Below are 10,134 nucleotides of genomic sequence, written 5' to 3'. Positions count from 1 at the left end.
AGAGGGACTAATGTTTGAATTGAGTGGCTAATTTCTTAGGGAGGGAGATGGAGGAACCTTTGATGTATTGCTCTTTGAAGTAAACTCTAAACTTTTGCCTTCAATGAATCATATTTACTGATATGTTTTTGATCCATGCATAGTTATTTCGTAGATAGCTCTTTAATGGATTATGATTATTGATATATGGATTGCTTTAGTATTTGATTCATCGTAGACGTAGAAAGCACGATGAATGCTTAGAAATTGAGTTCATATGTTCATGAAATATATACCATGATTAGATCTATCCTACCATTCATTTTTAATCAAAAACCATAGAGTTTATTTCTTGGATGCAATATCATCAAGGGGGATTCCAGATCCCTACCATCTTTATTTCATTGAACTTTGTTTAGTTGCATATCATCTTTGTTTTTAATTTCTGAAAATCAAAACATCATCTTAATCCACGAATTTATTGAATTAATTAATCTAAAATTATATTAAATAATCTAATATATATTTCGTTCCCTGAGGATTCGACCTCGGACTCCCGAGATTTTACTACTTGTGCGATTCTCCTGCACTTGGGAGAACAATTTTATTTTTGCATCAAGTTTTTGGCGCCGTTGCCGGGGAACGGCTGATTTATTAGTATAATTTTAGATTTAATCAGTATCTTATTATTTAGTCTTTTTCTTTCAAAAAAAAAAATTCTGCTGTTTTTATTTCCTGCACAGTCTGCATCAAACTCTGATATCTGAGTAATCCACCGTCTGATTGCACTCAAATTTCGTCGGCTGCTGTAGGACACATGTTTCTTTCATCTGAACGGTCTGATTGATATTCGGATACTTTTATGACCATTAAATTAATATAAACTTTGCTGCTGTCTGCTTTGAATTTTCTGTGTTTAATTTTTTTGTTTAGAATCAGAATTTTATTATCATCATATCTCATTAACCCTTGTTGCTACTTGAAAATTGATAAGAACTTTAAGAAAAGATCAAGGGTAATCATTAAAAAAAAAATAAATAAATAAACAAAAAAAACAAACAAATAAATAAACTCTGAAATTTTGTATGCTAGGTTGGAAAAGGGACAACACTGGACGTCTGAGTCGACAACCTTTTGACAATTCCTTAGGACACATCCTTGAAATTCCTTCGCAGTATCTCACACCTTGTGAGATGGCAAATTTTCCTGATGATGTAGGAAGTCACCATGGTGATGAAGGTAGACCCCCAGTTATGACACTTCGACAATACTTACATCCCACTAGGACTAGTCAACCTTCATGCATGATTATTCCTGAAAATGTAGGACACTTTGAAATCAAACCAGGAGTAATTCAATTGCTGCCCAAGTATCATGGAATAGAATCTGAGAACCCTTATCTTCACCTTAAGGATTTTGAGGAAATTAGCATCACATTTAGAGTGCCAAATGTATCGGAAGATGTCCTTAAATTGACCTTGTTTCCTTTTTCCTTAAAGGATAAAGCCAAAACATGGCTTAACTCCTTGAGACCTAGATCACTAGGAACATGGCAGGATATGCAAAGAGAATTCTTGAAAAAATTCTTTCCCGCACAAAGGACTAATTTTTTGAAAAGGCACATTAGTAATTTCCAGCAAAAAGACCATGAAACATTTTATGAATGCTGGAAGAGATTTAAAGATTTGCTTCTCTCTTGTCCTCATCATGGGTTTGAAACATGGAGAACCATTAGTTTCTTTTACGAAGAGTTGTCTCCACAGTTGAAACAATTTATAGAGACTATGTGCAATGGTCTATTTCTGGAAAAGCAACCCAATGAGGCATGGGACTATTTAGACTCTCTCGCAGAGACTGCACAATTATGGGATACAGGGGATAGAGTGAATAAACCTTTGCCTAAGACTACTAGCATTCCACACGGGGGCCTTTACAACCTTAATACTCAGGATGATATTCAAGCTAAAATGGCAGCCCTTACTAGGAAGGTAGAGGAAATTGAACTTAGAAGGATTGAACCCGTCAAGACCGTAGAGCATAACAACGAGTGTTGTAGGATTTGCGAGATGCCTGGCCATCTCATCACTGATTGCCCCACAATACCCGCATTCAAGGAAGTCTTGCACGATCAGGCCAATGTTATGAATACCTATCAAAAATCTTTCAATAATCCTTTTTCGGGTACTTACAACCCTGGATGGAAGAACCATCCAAATTTCAGGTGGAGGAATGACCAACCTCAACAAGTATATAACCCAACTCCTCCACCTCCGCACCCTCATTATGCACATGCACCCCCTCAAAAACCCAGTCTCGAAGAAACTTTACAATCTTTCATGCAAGGTCAAGCTAAAATCAATGATGAATTAAGAAATCAACTGACAACGCTGACCACTGCTTTAAGTGCTCAAGAGAAGGGTAAGCTACCAGCTCAACCACAACCTAACCCTCAAGTCTACGGCGGTAGCAATGCATCATCTTCAACTTCGCATAAAGAGCAAGCAAAGAGTATAATAACATTGCGAAGTGGAAAGATTATTGACCGACCAGTCCCAGAACAAACTCAAGCCATACCTGATTCTGACCCTTTAAAGACAAAAGAAAAGGATAACGAAGAAACTGAAGCACCAACATCTACTGAAAAAATTGAATGTCCTTTTCCTGCACCATTTCCACAAAGATTAAAGCCCTTGCAAAAGCTTGAACCAAACTCTGAAATTCTTGAGCTTTTTAAGCAAGTAAAAATCAATGTACCTCTTCTTGATGCAATCAAACAAGTGCCTTCCTATGCAAAATTTTTAAAAGATTTGTGCACTGTCAAGCGTCGTTTAAATGTCAAGAAGAAGGCATTTCTGGCTGAAAATGTGAGTGCAATTTTACAGCAAAACATTCTTCCTAAATATAAGGATCCAGGTTGCCCAACTATCTCGTGCATCATTGGCAATTTTAGGATTGAGCGAGCATTGCTAGATTTAGGAGCGAGTGTGAATTTGTTGCCATATACGGTATATGAGCAACTCGGTTTGGGTGAGTTGAAGCCAACAACTGTGACCTTACAATTAGCTGACAGGTCAGTGAAGGTTCCTAGAGGGATTATCGAAGATGTGTTGGTCCAAGTAGACAAGTTCTATTTTCCTGTTGATTTTATCGTACTGGACACACATCCGGCTTCCAATTCACCATCTCAGATTCCGGTCATCTTAGGACGCCCATTCCTTGCAACTTCTAATGCATTGATCAATTGTAGGAATAGTGTCATGAAACTTTCTTTTGGAAATATGACCTTGGAACTGAACGTCTTTAGTATAGGTAAACAACCCAGTGATCATGAAGAAAGTAAAGAAGTTGAATGGGTTGAAACCATTGCGGAAGAATATTTGTTAAAAGAAACATTTACTGAATCGGCCGACAATGGTTTGATAGATTGGTGTTCTGAAGGTACTGCTGATGATACGGTCCCACCTATTTTAGATAACTCAGATGTCATGATGGTCAATGGGTGGAGACCGAGAATAGAGGAATTTGAACATTTGCCATCTCGAGGAGCAAAGATAGTACCATCCCATGAACAAGCACCTAAGCTCGAGTTGAAACCTTTACCGAAGGAACTCAAGTATGCCTTTCTTGGATCCGATGACACTTTTCCTATAATCATCTCATCTGATCTTGATCATGCCCAAGAAAGAAAATTACTTGGTGTTCTAAAGAATCATAGAGGAGCTTTAGGGTGGTCTATTGCAGACTTGAAGGGGATTAGCCCTTTAATTTGCACGCACCGGATATATTTGGAGGACAATGCCAAAACCACAAGGCAAATGCAACGCAGGTTGAATCCTACGATGAGAGATGTGGTTAAAGCAGAAGTCCTCAAGTTGCTTGACGTAGGTATTATTTACCCAATTTCCGATAGCAAGTGGGTGAGTCCAACTCAAGTCGTGCCCAAAAAAGCAGGTCTGACAGTAGTCAAAAATGAGCAGGGTGAGTTAGTCCCGACTCGTGTCCCGACGAGTTGGCGCATGTGTGTTGACTACCGCAAATTGAATTTGGTCACTAGGAAAGATCACTTTCCCCTACCCTTCCTAGACCAAGTTTTGGAAAGAGTTGCAGGACATAATTTTTATTGTTTTCTCGATGGCTATTCTGGATACTACCAAATTGAGATTTCACCAGAAGATCAAGAGAAGACTACTTTCACTTGTCCTTTTGGTACATTCGCTTTCCGTCGGATGCCGTTCGGGTTATGTAATGCACCTGCAACATTTTAAAGATGCATGCTCAGAATTTTTGAAGACATGAACGAAAAATTTTTAGAAGTGTTTATGGATGATTTCTCTATTTTTGGTGATTCTTTTGATGATTGTTTGTTACATTTACAAGCAGTCTTAGCTCGATGCATGGAAAAGAATCTGATACTAAATTGGGAGAAATGCCACTTCATGGTGCCAAAGGGAATTGTCCTAGGACATATTGTTTCATCGAAGGGCATGGAAGTTGATAGAGCTAAGATTGATTTAATCGCCAAGCTACCTGCACCCAAGACAGTTAGAGATGTTAGATCATTTTTGGGTCATGCCGGATTGTATAGGAGGTTCATCAAGGACTTTAGTGTCATAGCCCGACCATTATGTAACCTCCTATCCCTTGATACACCGTTCAATTGGACTGAAACATGTCAAGAGGCATTCGAAAAATTGAAGGCTATGCTTAGCACTGCACCCATCGTGCGACCACCTGATTGGTCGTTACCTTTTGAGATCATGTGCGATGCAAGTGACTATGCGATAGGAGCTGTCCTAGGACAACGCAAGGATAATAAGCCATATGTCATCTACTATGCAAGCAAAACCTTAAATGATGCTCAAATGAATTACACCACCACCGAGAAGGAATTGCTTGCAGTAGTATTTGCATTAGACAAATTTCGTTCTTATATCCTTGGTGCTCCTATTGTTATCTTTACAGATCATGCAGCGCTAAAATATTTATTGGATAAGAAAGATGCCAAACCACGCTTAATACGATGGATACTTTTACTCCAAGAATTTGACATCACTATCAAAGATAAAAAGGGAGTAGAAAATGTAGTTGCTGACCATTTATCACGGCTAGTTTTTAATGATTCGGTGCCACAGTTGCCCATCAAGGACTCGTTCCCTGAAGAGCAATTGTTTGCACTTTCTACTATGCCATGGTTTGCTGATATTGTAAACTTTCTTGTCACGAACCGGATGCCGGAGCATTGGGGATCGAATGATAAGAATAATTTTTTACGTGAAGTAAGAAGTTATTATTATGATGCCCCCCATTTGTTCAAGTATTGCAATGATCAAATCTTTAGAAGATGTATTCCGGATCATGAGATACAAAGTGTACTCTCTTTTTGTCACGCCAATGCTTGCGGAGGACACTTTGCATCTAAGAAAACGGCAGCTAAGGTGTTGCAATGTGGTTTTTATTGGCCTACACTATTTAAAGATGCCCACGAGTTCTGTAGGACATGTGACCCATGTCAACGTGTTGGAAGTCTAACTCGTAGGCAAATGATGCCTCTTCAGCCCATTACTGCTATTGAAATTTTTGACATGTGGGGTATTGATTTCATGGGTCCGTTTCCACCATCTTTTGGCCATGAGTATATTTTAGTTGGTGTTGAGTATGTGTCAAAATGGGTAGAAGCTGTTGCCTGTAGAACTAATGATCACAAACCTGTTTTGAAATTTCTAAAAGAAAATATTTTTTCACGATTTGGAATGCCCAAGGTTATAATTAGTGATGGGGGAAAACATTTCTGTAATAAGCCTTTTGAGATCCTATTGCAAAAGTACGGTATCACTCATAGAATTGCAACTCCTTATCACCCGCAGACTAGTGGCCAAGTAGAGTTAGCCAATCGAGAAATTAAACGAATTTTAGAGAAAACGGTGAATCCATTACGCAAAGACTGGCCTTTAAAACTTTCTGACGCATTGTGGGCTTACCGTACTGCTTATAAAACTATTCTTGGTATGTCCCCGTATCGGCTAGTCTATGGAAAAGCATGTCATCTACCTGTTGAAATAGAGCATAAATCATATTGGGCCATTAGAAAATTAAATTTTGAATTGTCCGATGCTGGTTTAGCTCGAAAATTACAATTAAGTGAGTTGAATGAAATTCGTCGGGATGCGTATGACAATGCTAGACTTTGTAAAGAACGAATGAAAATTAGGCATGATAAATCAATTCTAAGAAAATCTTTTGAACTTGCACAAAAAGTTCTTTTGTATGACTCTCGCTTACATCTGTTTCCTGAAAAGTTACGATCAACATGGACAGGTCCTTTCATTGTAAAAACTGTTTTTCCACACGGGGCAATTGAAATTGAGAATCCACAGGATGGCAAAATTTTTAAGGTTAATGGACACAGATTAAAACCTTTTCTTGAAAATTTTGCAGATGAAGAGGACTCCTTTTCCTTGGGGGAGCCTTCTTATGACTGAACATGAAGGCCAAGGTATGTGTATATTAGTTAGAATTATTATTATTTTTCTTTTATTTCTAGTTTTCTTCTTATTTTGTAGGTCTTCTTTTCTGGAAATCAACAGCTCAAGGTATTCTTCTTCTCTCTATTATTTTCTCTATTGTCTCTCATATATAGTTTTCTTGCATTTTTTTTACATTGAGGACAATGCAATGTTTAAGTTGGGGGGAGGAAAATATTTTGATCAAAAAAAAAAAAAAATTGTTTTTGTATTTGATTTATTCTATTACTTTCTTTTCTGAGCAAATGCACATGTATTTTCATATTGAGTTTGTGCAACTATTAATGCAAGGAATACATGCATACTATGACTGATCAGTGACCTATTATTAGATCCCCACACGTGTACTTAATGATAATAGGAAAGCCTCAGGAGTTCACATTTGTTAACTGCATTTTTGTTAGCCTTATCCGTAAAAGAAGTATGAGTATCCTTGTTCGTACCATAAGGTTCAAGATTTGGTTTTCACATAAAGATAGAGGTTGAATATCCCAGTTAGATTACTTAGGTGCCTTATGATCCAACCTTGGTTGACCTATAGTCCCGATGCAGTCACATATATAATAAAAAAATATATATATGGTTCAGTCTATCTTCTCTTTTCTTGCACAAAAAAAAAAAAAAACCTTATGATGACAAGTCTGGCCTCGTGGCGTAGTCTGATTCGAGTAATTAAGCCCGAGGGGTGTTTCACCTAATGTCTTGAGCCAACTGGATCGGGGGTCATTGGCTGAAAGCTCGCTATATGGATCTTACTAGAGCCTAATGGGGTTGGACTATTGTAATCTTCATATGTGTTTAAAAATAAAAATAAAAATAAGCATGAATAGGGTTGGTTGGATTGAACCTAGTGACATGTGGTAATGGCTGGTTTGACTCCATTGTATTGGACCTTTGTGTACCCGGGTTGTTTAGTTGGGATTGATAGCTCTTTCTTTATATGCGAACCATTCTTGACAAATTTAGACAACAAGTGATATTCTGAAAATTTGATGGATCAGGTTCTAATAAAGTGTAGAAAACATTTGTGGACTTGAGTAGTGCACCTAAAACTCAGGCGGTGCTCTGTTGTGGTGGAGGTATTAGTACTCTGAGAAAATAATATGATTTGATGCACACTACACTTTTATATTCCTTGCTTTGACAGTTGCCATACTTGAAAATATTTGTCAATTAATTACATGTGTATTAGCTTAGGGTTTATTTTTATTAGAATCTCATGTCATATAATTCATGATGTTTGTGGGTAACATCCTTGAAAACCCTCACGAGACAACACTCGTCCATTAGGGTAACCTAGGGGTTTAACGGCTTGTTGCACGTGCTAAGTGCAATCGTGATTCCTACGAAAGTGAGTACTTATCTTAATTTTATGTAATTAGTACTAATAAAATATCAAAGGACCAACCAACACTTTTTGTACTCTCATTTTATCAGTTGCTTGTTAATTGCTAGAGACTAGCAATAAGCTAGTTGGGGGGTGTGATGAGAGCACAAAAGTGCGATCTACACATTACTTAAATTAGCATTATTGCTAACAAATAATGATAACAGTGCTGCATTAATATTTTATTTTTGTTGGAAGCAGGTGATCGAAAATCAAAGTTAAAATGCGCATTGGGTCCAAAAGATGCATCACCATAGGTGACCAGTCAACCGCATGGTTCAACCCCAGTTGCACATTAGAAGGAGTCTAAGTTCAGCAAGACAGTTCACTGCAATTAATCCCCATGTCATCCCGGTTCATAGCGCCTCCCAGCTTCAGTGATCTCAGCGTTGCATGATCCAGTCGTCCGCAAGCCGGCTCCATCTCCACATTCTTCCGCTGTTAGCTCCCTCTCGTGAAGCATCACCTCATCCCAGCAAAGATCCAGCTTCCGTCCGCTTCTTTCGGATCTAAGTTCATCCGTTCGCGTCCCAAGCTTCACAGGAACCGAAGTCCCAGCTTCTCCCTGCGCCCCGACCTCATCTCAGAGCCTCCAGCTATCATCCCGCGAGCATCTCCGCGTGTTATCAGCTCCCAGCGTCCGTGAAGCATCCTCCCATGCGTTCCAGCTCCAGCACATCATCCGAGTCCGATCCTCCTACAATCCAGCATCCCGTGTCCGTGTGATCTTCCAACGCATCATCCGAATCCCAGCCAGCTTCCATGATCAGCTCCCTTCACGCGTCCGGAGATCCCGCGGCCAGCCGGGATGTATGCTTCGAACGACCACCCAACCTCCCTTACCGAAGATCCCGGCTTCTGTGAAGCTTCCCTGCAGCCACGTTCACGGCCAGCCAGCATCCGAATCCTAGCAACCATGACCCCGCGATCCACGCCCCAGATTCATCGGGTCAGCTCATCTCCACCGCATGTGAAGAAGGGATCGAAGGCCAGCTTGACACCTCTCTCGGTTGGGGGGGGAGTTGTTATATATATCCCCCATTCGGTGAACCAAGGGCGGGAGTCCCCATTCAAAGAAGAAACAGAGGAGCCCCTGTTAAAATATTTTGATCAAAAAAAAAAAAAATTGTTTTTGCATTTGATTTATTCTATTACTTTCTTTTCTGAGCAAATGCACATGTATTTTCATATTGAGTTTGTGCAACTATTAATGCAAGGAATACATGCATACTATGACTGATCAGTGACCTATTATTAGATCCCCACACGTGTACTTAATGATAATAGGAAAGCCTCAGGAGTTCACATTTGTTAACTGCATTTTTGTTAGCCTTATCCGTAAAAGAAGTATGAGTATCCTTGTTCGTACCATAAGGTTCAAGATTTGGTTTTCACATAAAGATAGAGGTTGAATATCCCAGTTAGATTACTTAGGTGCCTTATGATCCAACCTTGGTTGACCTATAGTCACGATGCAGTCACATATATAATAAAAAAATATATATATGGTTCAGTCTATCTTCTCTTTTCTTGCACAAAAAAAAAAAAAAACCTTATGATGACAAGTCTGGCCTCGTGGCATAGTCTGATTCGAGTAATTAAGCCCGAGGGGTGTTTCACCTAATGTCTTGAGCCAACTGGATCGGGGGTCATTGGCTGAAAGCTCGCTATATGGATCTTACTAGAGCCTAATGGGGTTGGACTATTGTAATCTTCATATGTGTTTAAAAATAAAAATAAAAATAAGCATGAATAGGGTTGGTTGGATTGAACCTAGTGACATGTGGTAATGGCTGGTTTGACTCCATTTTATTGGACCTTTGTGTACCCGGGTTGTTTAGTTGGGATTGATAGCTCTTTCTTTATATGCGAACCATTCTTGACAAATTTAGACAACAAGTGATATTCTGAAAATTTGATGGATCAGGTTCTAATAAAGTGTAGAAAACATTTGTGGACTTGAGTAGTGCACCTAAAACTCAGGCGGTGCTCTGTTGTGGTGGAGGTATTAGTACTCTGAGAAAATAATATGATTTGATGCACACTACACTTTTATATTCCTTGCTTTGACAGTTGCCATACTTGAAAATATTTGTCAATTAATTACATGTGTATTAGCTTAGGGTTTATTTTTATTAGAATCTCATGTCATATAATTCATGATGTTTGTGGGTAACATCCTTGAAAACCCTCACGAGACAACACTCGTCCACTAGGGTAACCTAGGGGTTTAACGGCTTGTTGCAC

General features: G+C 39.0%; 1 pseudogene; it reads right to left on the bottom strand.

The window, feature by feature from the left end:
* Positions 1-1,595: 1,595 nt before the first annotated feature.
* On the bottom strand, positions 1,596-1,693 carry LOC120107606 (small nucleolar RNA R71; annotated as a pseudogene).
* Between the last annotated feature and the right edge of the window lie 8,441 nt (positions 1,694-10,134).

Source organism: Phoenix dactylifera, chromosome 14, assembly GCF_051530095.1.
Source record: "Phoenix dactylifera cultivar Ajwa chromosome 14, Ajwa_hap1_PhDact_Kaust_v1.1, whole genome shotgun sequence".
Classification (NCBI taxonomy): domain Eukaryota; kingdom Viridiplantae; phylum Streptophyta; class Magnoliopsida; order Arecales; family Arecaceae; genus Phoenix; species Phoenix dactylifera.
Note: the sequence above shows the minus strand (reverse complement) of the source record. Positions and strands in the feature narration are given on the sequence as shown.